At 42.1% G+C, this 26,078-nt stretch overlaps 1 long non-coding RNA gene across 1 annotated transcript in view; it reads left to right on the top strand.

The window, feature by feature from the left end:
- Positions 1-261: 261 nt before the first annotated feature.
- LOC149137085 (uncharacterized) overlaps positions 262-26,078 on the top strand; it is a 192,179-nt gene continuing 166,362 nt past the window's right edge. The window contains exon 1 of the long non-coding RNA XR_016237899.1: positions 262-481. This is a non-coding gene — a long non-coding RNA (uncharacterized LOC149137085). The remainder of the gene's footprint in view (positions 482-26,078) is intronic.

Raw genomic sequence — 26,078 nt, 5'->3', positions numbered from 1 at the left:
TCCATAATATATATATATATATATATATATATATATATATATATACACACACACACACACATGAATGATTGTTGTTAAGCCCTTGCTGTACAATTTTTGCAATAAGTTGCTGTTTAAAGCTTAGATTTTTCAGATAAAATTTCTATGTTCATTATGATCAGTAATCACGGATCATACAGTATATATAAATCTTGACATTTGAATAAACTGCTCATTATTTTTTTTTCTATAAATCTAATGAGACTAATTTGCTAGCAAATCTAAGTGCCCCTCTCCCACTGCCATGATACCTGAGTTATGTTCCTATACTGTGAATTTACCACTTAACTACAGCTAGTCACAACACTTCTGACATTCAAGTGCAAAATAATTGATTCATTTTAGCAGGTGAAAACTGAATGATATTTTTAGGTGTCACACATAATTAGTAAATTTGTTACTAACACAGAAAAATGAGCCACTTTCCAAGAGCAGTTAACAGGTAATTATAATTAGTTATAATTAACACTGGTTATTTCTGTTTTGTTTATAAATTAAATAGCTAAATTGCATGAGACATATTCCATACCTGAAACATTGAAAAAAATTACCTCTTACTGCCTTATCACATTGTTCAAAAGAATAATTATGTTTTTTAAAAGCATTAGCATCATCTAATTATTTAAATGAATTTAACACTAATCAGTTACCATTTACATTACTCTATTTTAAGAGAGGTATAACTGAAGCAATAATTACTTATAGAAATAATAACAACCATCTTGACAGACAAAATGGAATTTAAGTTATATTTACAAAGTACTATCTAATTATAGTCATGTTAAGTACAATTTAGTTATAGAACTGTAAAGAACTGCTATTAATTCATGATGTTATCAATGTAGAGAATGAAATTAAGTAGTTCTTAATCATGAAAGTAATTTCAACTCTGTTTAGTGAGAGCAATAAATTTGGGCAATAGTTTTGTTATAGAATCAAAGACTTCCTTCCTATTTAAGGTTAGAATCAGATTCTGTAATACTTAATTATAGAAATGAGTTCTATTAATATGATTATATATTGATTAATTTTTTTTTCCTTCTTTGAAACACATTTCATAGTTTTACATGTTTATTTTGACGTCCATATTAGTTAAATTCATTGAACATTCAAAATGCACTTGAGCAGCTTTGTATTTCAGGTCAGTCAAGCTCAGTGAATGCTGCAGAATGTCATCGTAGCTGAAACTTAGTTATAGCAATTATTATAATTGGTTTTAATGCCTGTGGTATTAAAAAAGGAATTAGTCTTGCTTCATATTGAAAAGAAAAATCACTGAAATGAAAATTACTTTATTTTTTTTAATTTTATTTATTTCTTTTATCAGATAGAAATTTTATTGGTTTTATATTTAGTCACAATTATCCTAAATTACCCTAAATATTTTATGCAAGCCAACTGCACTTATTTGACACTTGGGATTTACCTTGGTGGCAAAAGCATTCAGTCAACAGTGACAAGGTTATTGTTTCAAATTGAAGCATTTCAGCTTGAAGGATTTCTTGCAATAAGCTGATAGAACCAATATGTGAAAGAAAAAAAAATTAAAAGAATGCAAGGGTCCTCTAAAATAAGCTCAACTAGTTGTACATAAATCTATTAGAATTTTCTAGCTCATACAGAGGAAGAAAGAGAAAGAGGTCAAGGGGGAACGAGAGGTGGCAAGAGGGAGAGAGAGAGGTAGTATGAGGGAGAAAGAGGTAGGGTGAAAAGAAAGAGAAAGATTAGATTCAATAAGAAACAATCTATTTCATGACACACATTATTTACTAATGCTTCCAGTTCTGTTTGTTGTGGTCTATCTGATTTGTTTTGTGGTGCTATTCCATTTATTTTTTGTTTTGCTTCTTTATTATACCTGCTCTAAGTAAGATTTGTTGTCAAATGCATTTAGATGACTCCTTGTTTGTAACTTATAACTTCATTCTTCAATGCATTGAATCTTGATTTTTTTAATGACCTTTCCAATAGTTGGATCAAATTCTAGTCTGTTGATAGCAACATGGAAACACAAATACACTCATGCATACATGTACACACATATATATGTTTATATGCAAATGTGTGTGTATATATATACATATATATATATATATATATATATATATACACATACATATATATGTATATATATATATATATATATATATATATATATATATATATACATACATATATATGTATATATATATGTGTATATATATATATATATATACATACATATATATGTATATATATATGTGTATATATATATATATATGTGTATATATATATATATATATACATACATATATATGTATATATATATATATATATATATATATATATATATATATACATACATATATATGTATATATATATGTGTATATATATATATATACATACATATATATGTATATATATATGTGTATATATATATATATATATATATATATACATACATATATATGTATATATATATGTGTATATATATATATATACATACATATATATGTATATATATATGTGTATATATATATATATATATACATACATATATATGTATATATATATATGTGTATATATATATATATCAGCCCAAGAATTACAGCGTGATGTGCTGCTTGACTGGTCCCCCCTCTCTCTCTCTCTCTCTCTCTCTTTATATATATATATGATGATGATGATGATGATCTTTTCTCCCGCCATGCCTCTGTCTACCCCTCCATCCTCTCTCTCTCCCCTTCGTAGTTTTTCCTTTAAGGTCTTCAGGTTCTGGCTATATATAAATGAGAAACCCATTCTAAATTATCTCGCTGACGTACTACGACGAAATACCCAAGATGCAGATAAGATAGAGATTTTTATTTATTTACGGCCTCAAACATCTCAATACCTTGCGCTTTAGTTTTTTTGTCCCTTATTATTTATCTTGTTTCTCTCCATGAAATTCAAATTGAATTCAGTTGTTGTCTTAAATTCATGCTTATTCATTTTCTAAGCTTCCTAAATTCATGCTACGTTATATTCTAATCACCCAGAATTCATTGCTCTTTTAAAAAAATTACGATTTATGCATTGTTGTCTCTCAAATATTTAAAATCTACAATTAAGAGCCCTCTCTACTCGCTGGCGGTAACCCGCCCTCCCACCCCCTCCACCGGAAGTTCATTCGTCTGTCATCCCTCTGTCATCCCACCCCCTCCCACCGGAAGTTCATTCCTCTGCCATCCCACCCCCTCCACCGGAAGTTCATTCCTCTGTCATCCCACCCCCTCCACCGGAAGTTCATTCCTCTGTCATCCCACCCCTCCACCGGAAGTTCATCCCTTTGTCATCCTGTCAACCTCGGCTGTCTCCCGGAACCCATCTAGTGGCCTTGGCCATCCTCTCCCCTACCTTTGGGTAGCGCATTAAGGTTGAGAAATGTTTGCAGGTTGTAGGTAATGTTTTGCTTATGAATTCTTCCAATTGCAAGTTTTCTTTTCAGGTACACGACACTGCTTTTCCTCTTCCCAGGCTACAGGCCCACACCCCCAACACCCATACTGTTAGGATTGGCACTCTCAACGTCGGCACGCTGAAAGGTAGATCTGGTGAAATTGTTGAGATGCTTGAACGGAGATGCGTAGATATGTGCTGCATCCAGGAAGTAAGATGGAGAGGAGGTTCTGCAAGGTTCCTCACAGGCAAAGAACACAGGTACAAGATTTTCTGGGCAGGGAACACTGACGGGGTCGGGGGCGTAGGAATACTTCTAGCGGAGAAATGGGTGGATAAGGTAATCGAGGTCGTTAGAGTAAGTGACAGAGTACTTAAGATCAGACTAGTGCTTCATCATAGATTAGCTACTGTCATCTCAGCCTATGCACCTCAACCTGGGCTACCAGATGGTCTGAAAGACCAATTCTATGACACCCTCTTGCAAACTACCTCGTCGACGAGTGACAGGGACCTTCTCTTTGTGGCTGGAGACTTCAACGGTCATGTCGGACGTCGTGCTGGGGGCTTCCATGGCATACATGGAGGCTATGGCTTCGGTTCCCGCAACGAGGAGGGAACCAGACTGCTGGAGTTCTGTGATGCAACCAATCTTATGGTCTGCAATACCAACTTCAGGAAACCTGCCAGTCACCTAGTCACCTACCGCTCCGGCAGACACTCTAGCCAAATCGACTACATCCTCGCCAGAAATAGGGAAAGAGGGCGGCTTATAAATGCCAAAACCTACCCTGGCGAAGAATGTACCCCACAACATAGATTAGTAGTTAGCGACTTTGGGATCAAGGCAAAATGGGTGCCCAGAATTAGACAGGCTTGGAGAAGAAGGGTGTGGAAGCTTAAAGACCCTGCAAACGGACAGAGACTTAGAGACAAGTTACTTGAAGCATTTAACGAAATAGAAGGGGATATAGCATCATACAACGTGGAAGACAATTGGAGATTTCTGCGGGACAACCTGTTGAAAGCCACCGACCAGATTTGTGGGTGGTGTAAGGTCCCCTCCCAACCCAGAGTAACGTGGTGGTGGAACAAGGAGGTAGACAGGGCTATTAGACAAAAGAAACAAGCTTGGAAGGACTGGAAGAACGGTGGTAGCAGGGAATTGTACCAATGTGCCAGAAGGGAGGCTAGGCGACAGGTTTATTTAGCCAGAGGGGAAGCAGATAAGGAAAGATTTGCCAATGTTCTGCGCCGTGAGGACCAAAGACTCGAGGTATTTCGGGTTGCAAGACAGTGTAGGAGAGAGAATAGTGATGTTGTAGGAGAGAAATGTGTTCGCATGGATGATGGTACGCTTGCATTAAATGAGGATGCAAAGAAAGAGGTCTGGAGATGCCACTACGATAGATTGCTTAATAAAGAGAATGAATGGGAGAAAGAGAGCCTGCCTTATGTCGACCCAATAGAGGGACCAGCTATCCGAGTTGATAGTACCAGGGTAGATAAAGCAATTAAGAGTATGAAGACCGGGAAAGCCCCCGGCCCATCAGGAATCACTGCAGAGATGCTCAAAATATCTGGCAGTGTTGGCTATAGCCTAGTCACCCGTATTACGAACCAGGTGATACACGAAGGAGTCATACCCTATGACTGGTGTAGCAGCATCATAGTCAACTGCTACAAAGGTAAAGGGGACGCTTTAGATACAAATAATTACAGAGGCATCAAGCTGTTAGATCAGGTTATGAAAGTTACAGAGAGGGTCATAGCCCAACTAATTAGGGAGCGAATCAATTTAGATGAGATGCAGTTTGGGTTCGTGCCAGGTAAAAGCACTACTGATGCCTTATTTCTAGTGAGACAGTTGCAAGAGAAATACCTAGCCAAGGATAAACCTCTGTACCTGGCTTTCGTTGACATGGAGAAAGCCTTTGACAGGGTCCCCCGATCCCTTATCTGGTGGTCAATGAGGAAACTTGGGATAGAAGAATGGCTAGTGAGAGCTGTGCGAGCCATGTACAGAGATGCGGCCAGTAAGGTGAGGGTTGGAAATGAGTACAGCAATGAATTCCGGGTAGAGGTAGGGGTCCACCAAGGTTCCGTCCTCAGCCCCCTATTATTTACCATAGTCCTCCAGGCAATCACAGAGGAGTTCAAGACAGGCTGCCCCTGGGAGCTCCTCTATGCTGATGACCTTGCCCTAATTGCGGAGTCACTATCAGAACTAGAGGAGAAGTTTCAGGTGTGGAAGCAAGGTCTAGAATTGAAGGGCCTTAGAGTCAACCTAGCTAAAACCAAAATCCTAATAAGTAGGAAGGTAGATAAAACACAAACCCCTTCAGGTAGATGGCCCTGCTCAGTATGTAGAAAAGGAGTAGGTAGTAACTCTATAAGATGTACCCGGTGCAAGCTATGGACACATAAGAGGTGCAGCAACATCAAAGGCAGGTTAACTAGCAAGTTAGTTTTTGTTTGTGGCAGATGTTCAGGTGCAATAAAGACTGCAAACAAACAGGAAACAACCTCTATCTCATTCCAGGGTGAAAAACTAGAGGTAGTCGATAGCTTCCGCTATCTGGGCGACCAAGTTAGTAGTGGGGGTGGGTGCGCTGAAAGTGTAGCTGCTAGAATAAGAATAGCCTGGGCAAAGTTTAGAGAGCTCTTACCCCTGCTGGCGACAAAGGGACTCTCACTCAGAGTAAAAGGCAGACTGTATGACGCATGCGTACGAACAACCATGCTACATGGCAGTGAAACATGGGCTGTAACTGCTGAGGACATACGTAAGCTCGCAAGGAATGAAGCCAGTATGCTCCGTTGGATGTGTAATGTCAATGTGAATACCCGTCAGAGTGTAAGTATCTTGAGAGAAAAGCTGAACATTAGAAGCATCAGTTGTGGCGTGCAAGAGAGACGATTGCGCTGGTATGGACATGTGGTGAGAATGGAGGAGGATAGCTGCGTGAAAAAGTGCCACACCCTAACAGTTGAGGGAACCCGTGGAAGAGGTAGGCCCAGGAAGACCTGGGCTGAGGTGGTGAGGCAAGACCTTCGTACATTGGGCCTCACCGAGGCGATGACTACGGACCGAGACCTTTGGAAATGGGCTGTGCGTGAGAAGACCCGGCAAGCCAAGTAAGATCGTTGCCAGTGCCCCTGGACTGGTTCTTGTGCGGGTGGCACATGAGATGCACCATTTTGAGCGTGGCCGTTGCCAGTACCGCCTGACTGGCTCCTGTAGGATTTTCGAGCGAGATCGTTGCCAGTGCCCCTGGACTGGCTTGTGCGGGTGGCACATAAAAGACACCATTTCGAGCGTGGCCGTTTTCGTGCGGGTGACACGTAAAAGCACCCACTACACTCTCTGAGTGGTTGGCGTTAGGAAGGGCATCCAGCTGTAGAAACTCTGCCAAATCAGACTGGAGCCTGGTGTTGCCATCCGGTTTCACCAGTCCTCAGTCAAATCGTCCAACCCATGCTAGCATGGAAAGCGGACGTTAAACGATGATGATGATGATGATATATATATATATATACATACATATATATGTATATATATATGTGTATATATATATATATATATATATATATATATATATATATATATACATACATATATATGTATATATATATGTGTATATATATATATATATATATATATATATATACATACATATATATGTATATATATATGTGTATATATATATATATATACATTTCTTTTATTAGCCACACAGGGCTCAACGAAGATGGGACAAATACAATGTAGAGCTTTTCTTTTTGGGAGGGGGAAGGAAGGAAAAAAAAAAAAAAAAAAAATTGGTGGTGTCGATCAAAAGGGATCGTAGGAAGGGAAAAAGGGGCAGTTCGATCAAAAGGGATCGAAAAAAAAAGAAAAGGAAAGGCCGATCAATAGGGATCGTGTATCACACAGTAATGTTCTCGTGTAAAAAGAGGGGAGGACAGTTTAGGTTTAGCCGTGGAAGGAAAAGCCCACGGAAAAGACCACGGTAACCTTGGTCAATATTCTCATTGAAGAAACTATAACAGTAAGTGACTCTCTTTTGCCTTTTTGTTTTATTTATTTATTGTTTTCTTGTTCATAGGGTTATGCTCAAGATGGCTCCGTCGTTCACACGTGCCATCCTTGCTACATTCACCCATCTTTTTTTGAAGCATTCACTAGACAAGACTTCCCTTTCTACTCTCAACTTCCTCTTCAGGTGATACTTGAAGAAGTTGATGAGAGATTGCCCAGAGAGGAAAGTCTTTGTCTCTAGACCTTTCAGACGCGTCCACCATACACATTCTTTCGCCATAGTCACAAGTACGATGAAAATAGCTCTTCCTTCCCGTTTAAAGGAAGGAGGCGCGACAATATTCACGATAGACTCGGCTGATAGACCGACTCGTCCCACACGCGATAGCAGTTGTTCGACGTAAGCCCACAGCTCGGAAATGGTGGGACACTGTACGAGTGCGTGCAGAACGGTTTCGTCGCTCTGCCGGCATCTCGGACAGGTCGGCCCCGTGTTTCTCGAGCCATGCCTGTAGAGCTTATCCCGAACGGGTAGTGCTTCTCGATAGCACTGCCAGGCCAGGGATCTCTGGAAGTTGTCCATAGGTCCCGGCCCGAAGGTCGTCTTAAACAGGCGGGTCAGGTATTCCTCGTCGACGCCCAGGTTCGCCCCGAGATCGTCGTCGTACCTTCCCTCCACTAATCCACTATAGAATGCGTTAGTTGTGATGCAGTCGCTCAAGGTTGACCCGGGTTGTTGGAGTTGCCGAAGAGCAGCGCGACACTCGCGGTGCCATTCGCCCTTCCTCGGCCTCTTCTTGATCCATGACTGCAGTTCGGTCATGGAGACGAGCTGCGGGAAAGCGCGCCGCACAAACGGTGACCACACCTGTTCACCGCTGTCTACGTAGAGCCGGAGATGTCGCAGTCTCAGCGCGTGTCTGCGCATCATCAACCACGGCATGCCCAGTCCTCCTTTTAACGGGTGTTGGCAGCAAACGGATCGCCTAACCATCGGAACGCTTCCTTTCCACAAGAAGCGGAAGAGGATGCGCTCCAGTTTGGTGATGGTAGGGTCGGGACAAGGAACGACGGTCAGGCGGTAGTAGATGACGGACGCGATGTACGTGTTCGCCACCTCCGCCCGACCTTTCAGGGAAAGCTTCCTCTCGGACCATTGCCGGGCTAGAGTGGCCACCCTTCTCGTTATCTCGTCCCAGTTCTTCTCCGTTTGGAGGTCTGGACCAAACCAGACCCCGAGCATCTCAACCGGACCGTCAGTCCAACGTCCCACGACGGAGGCGCTACTTGACGGCATGGGGTTGCTTCTCCAGGTGCCGAGCCGCAAGCCCACTGACTTATCCCGGTTGATTTTCGCTCCCGTTACCGCTTCGTAGTCTCTCAGTGTCTCGCCGACAAGCTCGATGTGCTTTTGGCTAGACACTATGACGGTGACGTCGTCCGCGTATGCCGACACGCTCGTCCCGCATCCCAACTCTCGCGGGATGCCCCTCAGCGTCGCCAGCTTCCGCAGTAGTGGCTCGAGAGTCAACACGTACAGAAGCGACGAGAGGGGGCATCCCTGACGGACCGAACGTGCAATGTCGAAGGGTCTTGATAGATGCCCATTGACGCGAACTACCGAACGGATGCCTCTGTACAAGGCAGCCATCCAGCCGCGGAAAATGGGACCGAAGCCGGCTGCTATGAGGACAGCCTCCAAGTATTGATGGTCTACCCTATCGAAAGCTTTCGATTGATCTAAATTGATCAGGGCCCCACCCATGCCAGGTTCCTTAACTACCCTCTCTATGATGTAGCGCATCAGATGGAGGTTGTCATGGATGCTCCTGCCCGGCACCGCGCACGTTTGCGCCTTGCCGATCAGTTTCTCGATGACAAGCGCCAACCGCTTGGCTAACACCTTGGCCAAAATTTTCAAGTCTGCATTGAGCAGAGTGATGGGCCTAAAGTTATCTATGACGTACCCCTTGTTTGGATCTTTCTTCAGCAGCGTTACGGCTCCTTGACTCACAAAACCGGGAATGCTCCCGTTTTGCTGCCAGTTGCAGTACACCGCCACCAAGACGTCTCCAAACAAGTCTGGCTTACAGTTGTAAAGCTCGTAGGGCAGACCATCCAAACCCGGAGATTTGTCCCTCGAGCATCCCGCCATCGCGTCCCTCACTTCCGCCGCCGTAATGGCACCTTCGCAGCACTCCGCCTCTCTTGCCGAGAGTCGTGGCAGGCTGTGCAGGTAGGCACTGAAGTCCACCCTGCGTTCTCGCTCGCCATTCGTGCCAAACAGTCGAGCAAAGTGCCGCTGAAAGGCCTCACACATTTTGCTTGGCTCGAGCAGTTCGCGCCCCTGTTCGTCCACCAGAGACCGAATGGTGGCTTTGTTGCCCTGTTGCGCCTCCGCCACCCGGGCCTCTCGTGCGGCTCCAACACCTTCGTTTCTTAGAGCACGCATCCTAGCCCTGACAACGCACCCTTCGTGTTTGGCGTTGAAGTGTTGGTCAAGGGCCAACCTCGCCGCCAAAACGTCGGATGCGATGCCACTTCTAATTGCCTCTTCTAGCTTCTTAACTAGTTCACCCTCTACTCTGTTTCTGTCTATGGCTAGTGCTTTGCTATACCTAACCGCTTCTGCTTTTATTGCTCTCTTGAGGGCAAACCACCATTTGTTGTTGATGATGGCTCCTGTCAAAGCCCTCTTTACTAACGTGCTAATCCGGTCTCTGAAAACTGGTCTCGACGGGAAAGACGCGTTTAGTTTCCAGTAATCGGAGCCCTGCCTATGTGTCTTATCTAAGTCTAGCGTACACGTCACAAGTTTGTGATCCGTGTAGCTGACTATGTGAAATTGTGGACACCCTATGCTATCTCTATCTACTCTCCTACACAGTATTCTATCTAGATACGACCTCGACGACCCGATGCGGTTTGTCCATGTCCACATTGGCGCATTCGGGTAATCGAGTCGGTACCTGTCAGACAGTTGAAAGCGTCTGAGCAGGTCTTTGAGGCATTTGCATCCCCGTCTATTCCTATCTCTGCCCACATAGTCTAGATGCGTGTCCAAGGTAGCATTCCAATCCCCCACTAAAAGTAAAGGACGAGACGTTCCTAGGAATACTTCTAGACGTCGAAAGAAATCCGGCCTACCTGTTAAAGGTGGTGCGTATACTGATATGAGTCGAAAAGCACACCCATCGCTGCCATCGACATCCAGAACAACCAATCTACCCTCCGGGTCTATGAATACTGTCTTTACTTCGAGATCCAGACTCTTGCGAAAGAGTACCGCCGTGCCACTACCGCCCATTCTCGGCAGACAGGGAGAAAAATAAATGTTAAACTGTCTGCCAAACATGGACGATAGGGCCCGCGGATCATGGAGTCTGGTCTCGCTTATGGCTATGATTTCTAGTTTATGTGACTTTATGTCATTTAGGAGGTACCCTTGTTTCCAAGGGGACCCCAAGCCACGCGCATTTACACAACCAATCTTGAGCATCATTTTGATTTGAGTGTTAAAGTTTTATAAAGAGAGTCACTTACCGTTTGAGAGTTTTTGTGTCTCCTCCTTCGGGTTTTCTTCGAGGAGATCACTATATAGTTTTTTCGCCAGGTATTTTTGGCATTTGCCAACTGCCTTTGGAAAAATAGATTTTAGTGTGTGGTGCAGGGTTGGTGTTATGTGTAGTATTTTGATGTGTTCTGGCGGTGTTGTGTATGGGTGGTTGCTGGTTTTTATGTCTTCGTTTGTTATGTTTGTTTTTGTGTTGATGTATTCCATCAACTCTGAGTTTTTTGTGTTGATGGCAGTGAGCATTGTGTGTGTGCTTGCTTTTGGGGTTTTGTTGCTTGTGTTGTAGTTGTGTGTGCTTGTGTTGGTGTCTGGAGTGTTTTCGGGAGTTGTGTATCTCCCTGCTTTGTTTGTGTTTGCTTTTCTTTTCTTGCTCCTCTTCCTCCTTCCTTTCTGGGCTATTTGCCATTCCTCATTACTTTCATCTTCCGACGAAGGTTCTGAGGAATCGGAAGGGGGTAGGGGCAAATTGTGAGCGTCTGTGTGTGCTTGTGTGAGTGGTTGTGTTGCTGTTTTTGTTGGTGCTGATGGCTTGTTATTTGTGTGAGGTGTGTGTGATGTGGGGGAGGGGGAAACAGTCTTGGAATTTTCTTTCTTTTCCCCTGCTTCCTCACTTGTTGTTTTTGCAGATGCTGTTGTCTTCTCAGTTGCCAGTGTTGCTTGTGTTTCTCTTGTTTTGATTGTTGATGGTGGTGTTGGTAGTAGGGTTTTTTTTCCGGGTTTTGGTGGTTGCCCTTGTTGCTTTTTTTGGTTGGCGGCGGTTGGGCAACTGTCCTTGAGGTGTGCCTCGCTGCCGCATACATAACAACGTGGCCGCCTTCCTTCCACCACTACATATAACTTGTGGTCCTTTGCCAGTTGGATGTGTGTGGGGATCTTTTGGCACTCCTCTTCAGTGATGTGGAGGAGGACTTCGACTTTTTTTCCCCCTTCCCAGTTTTTCTCCTCTGCAGTAGCAATTTCTAATATATTTGCCTCCTCCATTTCGAGGCATATAGAACCTACTATCCACTGTGTTTCCACTTGTGAAGGGACATTCTTTACTGTCACCTTCGTCACTCTCTGTCCAAGATAACTCGGTATCATCACCAAGTCATCTGTGTGGAGAGAGAGTGTTGAAAATTCCTTCGCTAACTGTTCGCTCTTAAAGCGTACTAGGACCGTGGCAAATTTTCGTCCCCAAGTAACATGACTTTGAAAGGGCCATATCTGTTTGAGACAAATCTCAATTTTTTGGGTGAAGAAATTCTCCGGTCGCTTCGTTTTCTTGTTGATAAGTCTGTATGATATGTGCTTCTTGTTTGTATTTTCAATAATTGCTTTTGGTATGTGTATTTGTACAGTGTCACCTTCTTTCGTGAGAAGGGATTTTGTGTCATTGATTTGTTTTTGGGTGAATGTTAATATTGTTCTTTTTTCTTTCGTTGCATCGGCAAAATTTGTTTTTGTGATGCTGGCAGATATGTTGTTTGTGGCGTTTGTGGTGTTGTTTATCTTGTTCGTCTTGTAGTTGTTGATGGTGGTATTGACAGTGGTGTTGGTACTGCCAGGTTCAAAGGTGGTGGTAGTGGTGGCAGAGTTTGTCGAAGTAGTGGTGGTGTTGGTGTTGAAGGTCGGTGTCCTGTTGTTGTTGCTGTTGTTATTGTCACTGGTAGTAGCAGTGGTGAGGACAGTGGTCGTGTTAGCAAGGACATTTGTGTCGTTGTCGTTGTTGTTGCTGTTGTTGTTGTTGTCTTTGTCGTTGTTGTTGTTGTTGTCACTGGTGACGGTGGCAGGCAAGACTGCTGTAGCAGCAGAGTTTGTACACGTGATGGTGGTAGTGGTGGTGGTTGAGGCAGCAGCAGTTGACTCAGAATCATTGCTCTTCTTCATCACTTGTCTGCGTTCATGCGGAACGGCATTAAGTGTTTTCGCCTCTGGCATTAGGAGCGGGAAGTCGGCCTCGTTGAAAACCTTAGCCATATTCGTTTTAAAGAATATGGCTAGGAACGAGGAAGATATGTTTGAATTTTTGGAAATAAGGCTCTAAATAGAGCTATTTCCGATTTGAAAAATATATGTTCACGAAGTATTTTGTGTTATACACAACTTATACAAAATTTTAAAACAAAATAGGTCTTTTAAGAGACATATATATGGATATATATATGTGTATATATATATATATATATATATATATATATATATATATATATATATATATATATATACATACATATATGTGTATATATATATGTGTGTATATATATATATATATATATATATATATATATATATATATATATATGCCATCATCATCATCATCTTTTAACATCCACTTTCCATGCTGGCATGGGTTGGATGGTTTGACTGAGGGCTGGCAAGCCAGGAGGCTGCACCAGGCTTCAGTCTGATCTGGCAAGGTTCCTACACCTGGATGCCCTTCCTAATGCTAACCCCTCCAAGAGTGTAGTGGGTGCTTTTTATGTGCCACCGGCATGGGGGCCAGTCAAGCAGTACTGGCATTGACCATGTTCAAATGATGCTTTTTACATGGTATCGGCATGGGATCCTGTCAGGCGGCATTGGCAACAACCATGCTTGAATGGTGATTTCCCTTGACTCAACAGGTCTTCTCAAGCACACACATACACTTATATACTTATATGTATATGCACACATATATATATGCATATATGTGTCTATCTATTTATCTATCTATCTCTGTGTGTGTATGTATGTATGCATGTATGTCTATCCTTCCATGAGTCCTCAATCCCTGATAGAATTATAGGGAGTCTGTTGGGATACATGGTGTGTCTTAGGCATTTTGAACTGTCTAGAATCTATTGTTCTCCATGTCTGACCATAGTTGCCTTTCTTCCTCCTCCTCAAAAGAGAGAGAGAGAGAGGGAGAGAAAGGGAGAGAGAGTGAAAAGGAAAAATATTGGTTCTTCAAGATCAACTTAATTTTTTATCTTTTCAGGTTAAAAATTAAAGTTGATCTTGAGATTTAAAATCTGAGTGCAAGGGACCAGATTAATACCACAAGACACCCCATCCAATGCACTGACAGCCTGTATATGTATATGATGTATATAATTATTTTATTGGACCCAAATGTGAAATAGTTATTTTAGGAAAATTTAGAAAGGTGGTGCTCCAGCATGGCCGCAGTCAAATGACTGAAACGAGTAAAAGAGTAAAAGAGTAACCATAATAAAATGATTCCAAAAGGCAATAATCATTTTCAACTCAGTCTGATTAAAAAATTACCATTGGAATTGTTTTGTCATGCTGTCCAACTCATGCCAGCATGGACAACAGACGCTAGATGATGATGATGATGATGATATGGATATATATATGTGTGTGTGTGTATGTGCGTGTGTGTATATATATATATATATATATATATATATATATGTATCTGCATAGCTAAGCATCTATCAATCTGTATACACACATACACTTGCACACACACACACATGCATGCACGCACACACACACATATACACAAACAGATAGAAGCTTGACATATAGATAGTAAGATAGATATAAACTTTTGGAGAGTCACCAACTGGCAATGAAATCTTAAGTGAATAGCTAAAAAATGCCAATATTTCAAGTCACATGTCTCCACTCTTTTTAGTCTCCACTCTGAGCTTGTTGCCTCTTAACTCATATACATACAGTACGCACATATACATAGACACAAACACACACACATTCAGAAAAAGGCACAAATGCAAACATCTATCTATCTATCTATCTATCTATCTATCTATCTATCTATCTATCTATCTATCTGAAGGGAAGCATTCCGATGGTTAGGCGATCCATTTGCTGTCAACAGCCGCTAAATGGAGGGCTGGGTATGCCGTGGTTGATGATGTGCAGACATGCGCTGAGACTGCGACATCTCCGGCGCTTCATAGACGACGGTGAACAGGTGTGGTCGCCGTTTGTGCGGCGCGCTTTCCCGCAGCTCGTCTCCTTAGCCGAACTGCAGTCGTGGATTAAACAGAGACCTAGGCTCGGCGAATGGCACCGCGAGTGTCGCGTTGCTCTCAAGAAGCAACTCTGCCGTCCGGGACCAATCTTGTGCAACTTTGATTCCACAAAAGCGTTCTATAGAGGATTAGTGGAGGGGAGGTTCGACGACGATCTCGGGCAGAATCTGGGCATCGACGAGGAACACCTGACCCGCCTGTTCAGGACAACTTTCGGGCCGGGACCTATGGACAACCACCAGAGATCCCTGACCTGGCAGTGCTATCGAGAAGCATTACCCATTCAGGATAAGCTTTACAGGCACGGTTCGAGACACACCGGACCGACCTGGCCGAGATGCGGTCAGAGCGACGAAACCGTTCTGCACGCAATCGTGCAGTGTCCAAAGATTTCCGACCTGTGGGCTTATGCCGAACGGCTGCTGTAACGTGTGGGACGAGTCCGCCTGTCAGCCGAGTCTATTGTGCAAATTGCTCCACCACCGTCCCTCAACAGGGAAGGCAAGGCAGTGTTCATCATACTGGTGGTCATGGTGAAAGAATGTGTGTGGTGGACCCGAGCGAAAGGATTAGAGATGAAAACTTACCTCTCTGGCCAATCGCTGATCAACTTTTTCAAGTATCACTTGAAAAGGAAGGTGAGAATAGAGAGACAGTTTTTGTCTCGTGAAAGTTTCATTAAAAGGTGGGTGAATGTAGCAAAGATGGTGCGTGCGAGTGACGATACCTCTTTGAGCATGATCCTATAAATCGAGAAAAAAAAATTAAAAAAAAAAAGAGAGAGAGAGAGAGCACTTCGCTCTCATGTGTCTATTCCCTGCTGAGGTTACCATGGTCTTTTCCGTAGGCTTTTCTCTCCATGGATAAACCTAATGTTACCCCATTTTACACAATTGACATTTTCTGTGATATACGATACCCCCCCTTTTTTTTTGTTTGCTCCTACCGATCCCTTTTGATCGGATTTAAAAAAAAATTAAAAAAAATTTTTTTTTTAAAGAAAAGCTCTACAGTTGTATTTGTCCCTCTGTGTGCAGCCCTGTGTGGATAATAAAAGAAAGTTATCTATCAATCTCTCTATCTATCTTTCAATCTATCTATCTATCTATCTTTCTTTCTATCTATCTATCTATCTATCTATCTATCTATCTATCTATCTATCAATCTCTCTATCTATCTTTTAATCTATCTATCTATCTATCTATCTTTCTTTCTATCTATCTATCTATCTATCTATCTCTATGGACGGACGGTAGACGTGTCGGTTCCATACGTTTTGCCTTTTTTATGATTTCAAAAGTTTGTTTCTAAAGTTTATTTTATATAGAAAGTTGTATAACAACTTATAGACTCTCTGGTGCAAGTTTTTTGCAACGGAAATCTGCCCTGTGTGGCACATTTCCAGGTTTTAAAAATCAATTTCGGCTTTCTAGCCATTTTTATTTTGAGACGATGGCGTCTTCTAGCCATGAAAAGTTTCGTCAAACGAACGCTGAATTTTGCAGTGTTTCGTTCGAAAAAGAATTTCCTAGTCTTCCTTCCTCACAGTTAAACGAGAGAATGGAGAAAAAGAAAAAAGAATTCACACACACAGATGCAAGTGTTAACTTGAAAGTTAACACCGCCACCACCACCACCAACAACAAAAACAAAACTGTAACCAAAGTTACAAAACAGAACACAGACGATGTCTCCAAAGTATCTGACGTCAACACCATTTCTGATGACGCCATCATCACCACCACCAACAACAACAACGACAACAACAGCAGCAGCAACAGTTCAACTCAACCTTTGCTCTCTTCACCAGCAGCAAGCGAAAGAGAGGAAGGAAAAATGAATACAAGCCACAACACCACTGACACAGTCATAAATACCACATCTGCCACCAATACCAGTGCCAGCACCAGCAACAACAATAACAAAAACAAAAACTTTGCTGAAGCTTTGAAGCAAAGTGAAACTGTTGTGTCCTACACGACAAAAGAAATAATAGAAATGAGAAAATTAATCACCAAAGAAAGCGGTGAAGTACACTTAAACATACCACAACACATATTAGAGGAAACAAAGAGGAAAACAATAATATATAAAATAACAAACACTAAAAGTAGAAGGCCGGAACAGGCCAGTATAGACAAAATTCAAAAATGTTTGCAATCAATTTGGGATAAAAAATCATATATTATTTGGTACAGATTTGCACAGGTACAGGTGATTTTTCGAAATGAAGAGTTGGCGAAGAGGTATTCAACGCTAACTCTTCACACACCAGAAATAACAATGTTACTCAGTTACCTTGGCCAAAAGGTAACAAAGGTAACAATAAAGCACGCACCTCCAGCAGTAGACACACTATGGTTGATATCGGCCATATGTGTCGACATGGACAACATAAACATACTTAAAATAAACGTTGGAGAAAGCATACAAATCCTGTTCCGCACAAACGAACAAGAAATCAAAAAAATCCCACCATACATCCGTTTGGCAACAAATCAAAAGTTACATATAGTGGTAGAGGGCAGGCGGCTTCGCTGTTACTTATGCGACAGCGAGGTACACCTCAAAAAGGAGTGTCCGACTGTCCGAAAAACACAACAACAACAACAAGAACTAACTAAGCACATAAAAAAAGCCTTGCTGCCCACACTGCCATCCACACAAAACACAACAAAAGCAACATTAACAACATCAACGAAAGAAAATACAACAACAAAAACTGCAAAATTAACAAACAAAGAAGACGAAAAAAGAAAAGACAATACATAAACTGATACCCCTTCCCCCACATCACTTACACCACAACCAAAAATTCAACAACCAACAACAACAAAAACAACACAACCACTGACACAAGCAAACACAGATCCATACAACATGCCCCTACCTCCTTCCGATTCCTCAGAGTTTTCATCTGAAGACGAGTCAAGTAATGAGGAATGGAAAATAGCCCAAAAAGGAAGGAGGAAGAGGAGCAAAAAAAAGAAAAACGAATAACAACAAAGCAGGGAGATTCACATCTCCCGAAAACACTCCCAACTCCTACATGATAGACACCCATAATAGCACACCAAAAACAATGCTAACAGCAATAGACACTACAAACACAGAGTTGATGAAATACATCAACTCTAAAACAAACATCACAAATAACGACATCAAAACAAACAACCACCCACGCACAAAACCGCCAAAACAAATTAAAATTTATCATGTAACACCAGCATTACACCACAAAATAAAATCCCTCTACCCCAACGCGGTAGGGGGATGTCAAAAATATTTGTGCAAGAAATTGTACAATAGCCTCCTTGGTGAAAAATCCAAGGAGGAAACAAAACTTTCGAACGGTAAGTAACTCACTATTCCTTTTGTTTTGTGCTTTAAAGCACATATTTAAATAGAATCATGGCGAAGATTGGTTGTGTGAATGTGCGTGGCTTGGGGGTCCCCTTGGAAACAAGGGTACCTCTTAAATGACATCAAGTCACACAATTTGGATATCATAGCCATTAGTGAGACCAGACTCCATGAACCGCGGGCCCTAAAGTCCATGTTTGGCGGACAATTTAACATTTATTTTTCTCCCTGTCTGCTGAGGATGGGCGGTAGTGGCACGGCGGTTCTTTTTCTCAAGAGTCTGGATCTCGAAGTAAAGACGATATTCATAGACCCAGAGGGTAGACTGGTTGTGCTGGATGTCGACGGCAGCGATGGTTGCACTTTTCAGCTGCTAGCAGTCTATGTTCCTCCCTTAACAGGTCGGTCGGATTTCTTTCGACGTCTAGAGGTATTCCTGGGAACGTCTCGTCCTTTACTTTTAGTGGGGGATTGGAATGCTACCTTGGACACACATCTAGACTCCGTAGGAAGAGACAACAATAGAAGTGGATGCAAATGCCTCAGAGACCTGCTCAGACGCTTTCAACTGTCTGACAGGTACCGACTCGAACACCCAAATGTGCCAACGTGGACATGGAGTAACCGCATTGGGTCGTCGAGATCGTATCTAGATAGGATAGTATGTAGGAGGACAATAGATAGAGATAGCTTAGGATGTCCACAATTCCACACAGTCAGCTACACGGATCACAAACTTGTGACGTGTACACTAGACTTAGATAAGGCACATAGGCAGGGTCCCGGTTACTGGAAACTAAACGCGTCTTTCCCGTCGAGACAAGTTTTCAGAGACCGGATTAGCACGTTAGTAAAGAGGGCCTTGACGGGAGCTATCATCAACAACAAATGGTGGTTTGCCCTCAAGAGAGCAGTAAAAGCAGAAGCAACTAGATATAGCAAGGAACTAGCCGTAGATAGAAACAGAGTAGAGGAGGCATTAAGAAGCAGCATCGCATCCGACGTTTTGGCGGCGAAATTGGCCCTCGAGCAACATTTCAACGCCAAACACGAAGGATGTGCTGTCAGGGCAAGGATGCGTGCTCTAAGGAACGAAGGTGTTGGAACCGCGCGAGAGGCCCGGGTGGCGGAGGCGCAGCGAGGCAACAGAGCCACCATCTGGTCTCTGGTAAATGAACAGGGGCGCAAATTGCTCGAGCCGAGCAAGATGTGCGAGGCCTTTCAGCGGCATTTTGCCCGACTGATCGGGACGAATGGCGAGCGAGAACGCTGGGTGGACTTCAGTGCCTACCTGCACAGCCTGCCACGACTCTCAGCAAGAGAGGCGGAGTGCTGCGAAGGTGCCGTCACGGCGGCGGAAGTGAGGGACGCGATGGCAGGATGCTCGAGGGACAAATCTCCAGGTTTGGATGGTCTGCCCTACGAGCTTTACAACTGTATGCCAGACTTGTTTGGAGACGTCTTGGCGGCGATGTACTGCAACTGGCAACAGAACAGGAGCATTCCTGGTTTTGTGAGCCAAGGAGCCGTAACGCTGCTAAAGAAAGATCCAAACAAGGGGAATATCATAGATAACTTTAGGCCCATCACTCTGCTCAATGCAGACCTGAAAAGTTTGGCCAAGGTGTTAGCCAAGCGGTTGGCGCTTGTCGTCGAGAAACTGGTCGGCAAGGCGCAAACGTGCGCCGTGCCGGGCCGAAGCATCCATGACAACCTCCATCTGATGCGCTACATCATAGAGCGGGTAGTTAAGGAACCTGACATGGGTGGGGCCCTGATCAATTTGGATCAATCCAAAGCTTTCGATAGGGTAGACCATCAATACTTAGAGGCTGTCCTCACAGCGGCCGGCTTCGGACCTGTTTTCCGCGGCTGAATGGCTGCTTTGTACAAAGGCATCCGTTCGGTAGTTCGCGTCAATGGGCACCTATCAAGACCTTTCCACATTGCACGTTCGGTCCGTCAGGGATTCTCCCTCTCGTCGCTTCTGTACGTATTGATTCTCGAGCCACTACTACGGAAGCTGGCGATGCTGAGGGGCATCTCACGAGAGTTGGGATGCGGGACGAGCGTGTCGGCATACGCGGACGACGTCACCGTCATAGCGTCTAGCCACGAGCACATCGAGCTTGTCGGCGAGACGCTGAAAGACTACGAAGCGGTGACGGGAGCGAAAATCAACCGGGATAAGTTGGTGGGTTTGCTGCTCGGCGCCTGGAGAAGCAAGCCCATACCGTCCGGCAGCGCCTCAGTAGTGGGACGCTGGACGGACGGTCTGGTCAAGTTGCTCGGAGTCTGGTTTGGTCCGGACCTGCAAACGGAGAAGAACTGGGACGAGATAACGAGTAGGGTGGCCACTCTCTGCCGGCAATGGTCCGAGAGGAAGCTGTCCCTAAAAGGTAGGGCGGAGGTGGCGAACGCGTACATCGCGTCCGTCATCGAATACCGCGTGACCGTCGTGCCTTGGAGGGCTGAAAGGAGGGCTGGGCATGCCGTGGTTGATGATGCACAGACATGCGCTGAGACTGCGACATCTCCGGCTCTACGTAGACGACGGTGAGCAGGTGTGGTCGCCGTTTGTGCGACGCGCTTTCCCGCAGCTCGTCTCCATGACCGAGCTGCAATCGTGGATCAAAAAGAGGTCGAGGAATGGCGAATGGCACCGTGAGTGTCGCGTTGCTCTCCAACAACTTTGCCGTCCCGGGTCGACCTTGAGCGGCTGCATCACAACGAAGTCATTCTATAAGGGATTAGTGGAGGGCAAGTACGACGACGATCTCGGGGCAAACCTGGGCGTCGACGAGGAATACCTGACCCGCCTGTTCAGAACGACTTTCGGGCCGGGACCTATGGACAACTTCCAGAAATCCCTGGTCTGGCAGTGCTACCGAGAAGCGCTACCCGTTCGGGATAAGCTCTATAGACACGGCTCATGAAATGCGGGGCCGACCTGCCCGAGATGCGGTCAGAGCGACGAAACCGTTCTGCACGCACTTGTGCAGTGTCCAACCATTTCGGAGCTGTGGGCTTATGTCGAACGACTGCTGTCACGTGTGGGACGAGTCGGTTTATCAACCGAGTCTATCGTCAATATCGTCACGCCTCCTTCCTTTAAACGGGAAGGAAGAGCTGTATTTATCGTACTTGTGGCTATGGCGAAAGAATGCATCTGGTGGACGCGTCTGAAAGGATTAGAGACAAATACTTTCCCCTCTGGTCAATCTCTCATCAGCTTTTTCAAGTATCACTTGAAAAGGAAGGTGAGAGTAGAGAGGCAAATGTTTCAAAAAAAGATGGATACATGTAGCAAGAATGGCACGTATAAATGACGAAGCCACCTTGACCATGATTCTATAAAACGTTTAAAATTTTGTAAACAGAGAGTTATTTACGTTTCTTGCATAAATAAAAGGAATTTTATTTAACAAATTGTGACACTAAGGACCAAGGTTACCGTGGTCTTTTCTGTAGGTTTTTCTTTCCACGGATAACCTCCCCATTTATTGGGAAATTTTTGTAATATTTTAATTTTTTTTTTTTTTTGTAAATACCCCAAACGTTTTCTCGATGCCTTTTCATCGTTATCCCCATTTTATTTTTTACTTTATTTTCGTCCCCATCAAAAAGAAAAACTCTACATTTGTATTTTGTCCCCTCTATGTTGAGCCCTGTGTGGCTAATAAAGAAACATATCTATCTATCTATCTATCTGCCTGTGAACCTGTCTGCATTTCTTTCTCTCTCTCTTTCTCTATCTATCTATCTATCTATCTATCTATCTATCTATCTATCTATCTGTCTGTCTGTCTGTCTGTCTGTCTGTCTGTCTGCTTGTCTGTCTGTCTCTCTGCCTGTCTGTCTGTCTATCTATCTATCTGACTGTCTGTTTGCTTGTCTGTCAGCTTGTCTGTCTGCTTGTCTGTCTGTCTGTCTATCTATCTATCTATCTATCTCTATCTATCTATCTATCTATCTATCTATATCTATCTCTCTCTGTCTCTCTCTCTCTCTCTCTCTCTCTCTCTATATATATATATATATATATATATATATATATATATATATATATATATAAATATATATATTCAATCTTTTAAAATTATATATATATTTATATTGAACCAATACTTATATTAAATGGAATACTTTGTGGTAATTATTATTAGTATTTCTAAGACTATATGAAATAGCTTCTGAAGATGATTGAAAATCATGCTAAATTATTAATTAACTAAATAATTCATTGTTTCATGAATCAATGAAGAAAAATAAATGACAAAATACATCAGATAAAAACAAATATATATAAACTACAACATTGAATGATTAAAACATACAGTAATGGTATTTAGTACACAATTATTAGAAATGAAGTTTTTCAAAATTATTTTTCTGATCACACTCTCTCACTCTCTCTCTCTCTCTCTCTCTCTCTCTCTCTCTCTCTCTCTCTCTCTTTCATTCTCTATTTTGCTCTCTTTTATTTTACTTTCCTTTATCTTCCCATCCCCATAATCATTGTCACCTTCAGCATTTTCTACCTCCATCGCATCATCATCATGATCATCATCAGCATTAGTTTGGTTTTCACCTTCACAATTATCAACCTTTTCCTTTCTCCTCCTCATCCTGCAAAGTAACTATGATGATGATGATGATGATTAAGATGATGGATCATCATCATCATCATCATCATCATCATTATTGTCAACCACCTAATCCTCCTAATCCTCTTTCCATGCATCACTATCATCATCATCATCATCAACATCATTGACATCATCATTATCACAATCGTTTATCATCTTTGTCATTATCTTTATTGATGTTTTTTTTGTTTTGTTTTACTTTTTATTTATATCAGCTTAATCAAATTTGTTCATCTCTTCATATCTGTTCAATTGATTTGTGGTATTTTTGTTAGTTTTTGTTTGTGTTTGCAATGTTTACCATACAATCACTCCTCCCCACCTCCTGACACACTCTCTGCTCTATGTACCTTAGTTTCTTAATTGTTTCTTCTTCTCTTTACTTCTTTCTTCAGTGCTCCAAGTTTATTCCATTTCATTTCTAACATTACAGAACATAAACTTTACTTACACACATTTTTTTTAGTGGTAAGAATTTGAAATAAATTTCCTCACTGCCCCCACACTATGTAGCTTTATGGAGACAGGTTCAATTCTAAACCATGTGATTTCAAGTTCTATTGCACTGTGTGGTACCTTGGTGTCTTCTACCATAATCCCAGGTGGACCAACACCTTTTAAGTAAAATTGGTTGATGGGAACTGTATGGAAGGCCATTCTAAATATGGTGGAATCTTCTATTACAAACGAAGTATGAGTGTTCAGTTTTTGTTGAATAATCTGCCTAAATGATTTGTTTATAGTGATCAAATGCTTGTGCTGCACATTAGTGCACTCTGTCCATCAAATTGACATTGCCTGTACAATTGCACAAAGGATGCAGAGCAATGTGATATGAAATGTTTTGCTTAAGAAATTGGGTATTTGATTCCTGATCCAGGGATATATATCATCAGCATCACCATTGCTCGATGGCATGGGCTGGATGGTTTGACAGGAACTGGCCAGTCATGGCATGGTCTATGGCTTCTACGGCTGGATGTCCTTCATAATGCTAAACCCTTTACAGTGTGCTGGGTCCTTTTTTACATGCCATATGTACTATGAAATTAAACAAATATTAAAAAAAAAAACATAGGAAATTATCCAATGAACTGTTTTAGCTTACAGCTGTTTCTTATTTCTTTATTGCCCACAAGGGGCTAAACATAGAGGGGGCGAACAAGGACAGAGAAAGGGATTAAGTCGATGACATTGACCCCAGTGCACACCAGGTACTTTATTTATCGACCCTAAAAGGATGAAAGGCAAAGTTGACCTCGACGGAATTTGAACTCAGAACGTAAAGACAGACAAAATACTGCTAAGCATTTCACCTGGCATGCTAACGTTTCTGCCAGCTTGCCACCTTACAGTTGTTTCTGCTATAAGATGCAGTGTTCTCAGAGCCACATGCTTGTGTATTATTGGGTGTAAATGCTTTCTCAAATAAACTTGCACTTTAATTTTGTAGTTTCAAGGGAGCAATAAGGTGATGCACAAGGACTCAGTTCTCAGTGCATTATATCTTACAGCAGAAGCAACTGTAAGCTGTAAGCATTGCATAATTTCCTGTTTCTTATCATTTATCTAATTTCATATTATCCTCTTTACTCAACTAATGCTTTATTCTGAACCATATGTATATTGTGTTCTAACACTAGGTTAATAGCATCACTATGCCTAAGCGAAATATTTATATATGTATATACATGTATATGTATATACATGTATATGTATGTATGTGTGTGTGTATGTATGCATGTGTATGTAGATATAGATAAATAGATAGGAAGATCGCTTTCATCAGATGATACATAACATTTCAAAACAATATAAGAACAGCACTTTACCATAGTGGGCCAGTTGAACATGATTCCAGCCAAAACTGGATTGGAATGAGAGACACAGCAAAGCTAGGATGACTTTAAGAGGTTAGTTAGTGGGTAGAGTGTTCACAGTGATTTCTTTTAGTTATGATGTAATGATTTCAATGTAATGATTTCCAGCAGATTTCAATTAAAGAAATCTGCAGGAAACAGCTATAATGAAGTGACATGTATCCATCATTTTGTTATTTATCTATTTGTCCATGATACATCTCAATGGAATCCTGACCCATCGGATATTCTGGAGTATACCAAATAGTGTACAAACTATACAATGTATACCTTTGGATTAACCTGTAGGCTATTAAAATACTCATAAGGGTTAAATTCTCTGTATACACAGCCTGAATTTTTTTACTGGATGTGCTTTGGTATCCAGGATATTTGTTCAAGTAAGGGTGTTGTTTACAAGTTGATTTCGACCATACCTGGTGCCTATCATTTAAGTACGTGATTGCTTTGAATCCTTCATCCTTTTTATTGTGTATATATTACACACACATACACACACACACTCACACACATACACATATATCATTATAATCATCATCATCAACATTTAATGTCAGTTTTCCATGCTGGCATGGGTTGGATGGGTTGACAGGAACTAGCAAGGCCAGAGACCACACCAGGTTTCATACCCTGTTTTGGCCTGGTTTCTATAACTAGATGCATTTCCTAATGTCAATCACTTTACAGAGTGTACTGGGTGCATTTTACGTGGCACCATCACCAGTGCTTTTTACATAGCAATGCTTTTTATGCAGTACTTTGGTTTGAGGATCTCAGTTCTGTTGTGAGTGGATCTTCTTGAGTACAGCAATGTGCCATATATCTCAGTCCTCTGTCATCTCCTTTGAAAGGTTCAGCATTTTGAGATCAGCATACATATCCATACATACATATATATGTATATATATATATATGTACATATATATATGCATTAATATACATAAATAGATATATTTGTACGTATATATGTCTGTGTGATTATGTGAATGGTTACATTCCGTGTCTGAATAAAATAGTGCTGTTATTTTGATATTTTTTGTAAACTAATTGTGCTTCTGCACTGTCAAAAACAAGTGGAATATAAAAGCCACTTACTTGAAATGCAGTTTAGGGTCAGTAAC

This window comes from Octopus bimaculoides, chromosome 2 (assembly GCF_046866305.1).
Source record: "Octopus bimaculoides isolate indiv1 chromosome 2, ASM4686630v1, whole genome shotgun sequence".
NCBI lineage: Eukaryota > Metazoa > Mollusca > Cephalopoda > Octopoda > Octopodidae > Octopus > Octopus bimaculoides.
The sequence above is the reverse complement of the archived record's forward strand: the minus strand, read 5'-3'. Positions and strand labels throughout refer to the sequence as shown.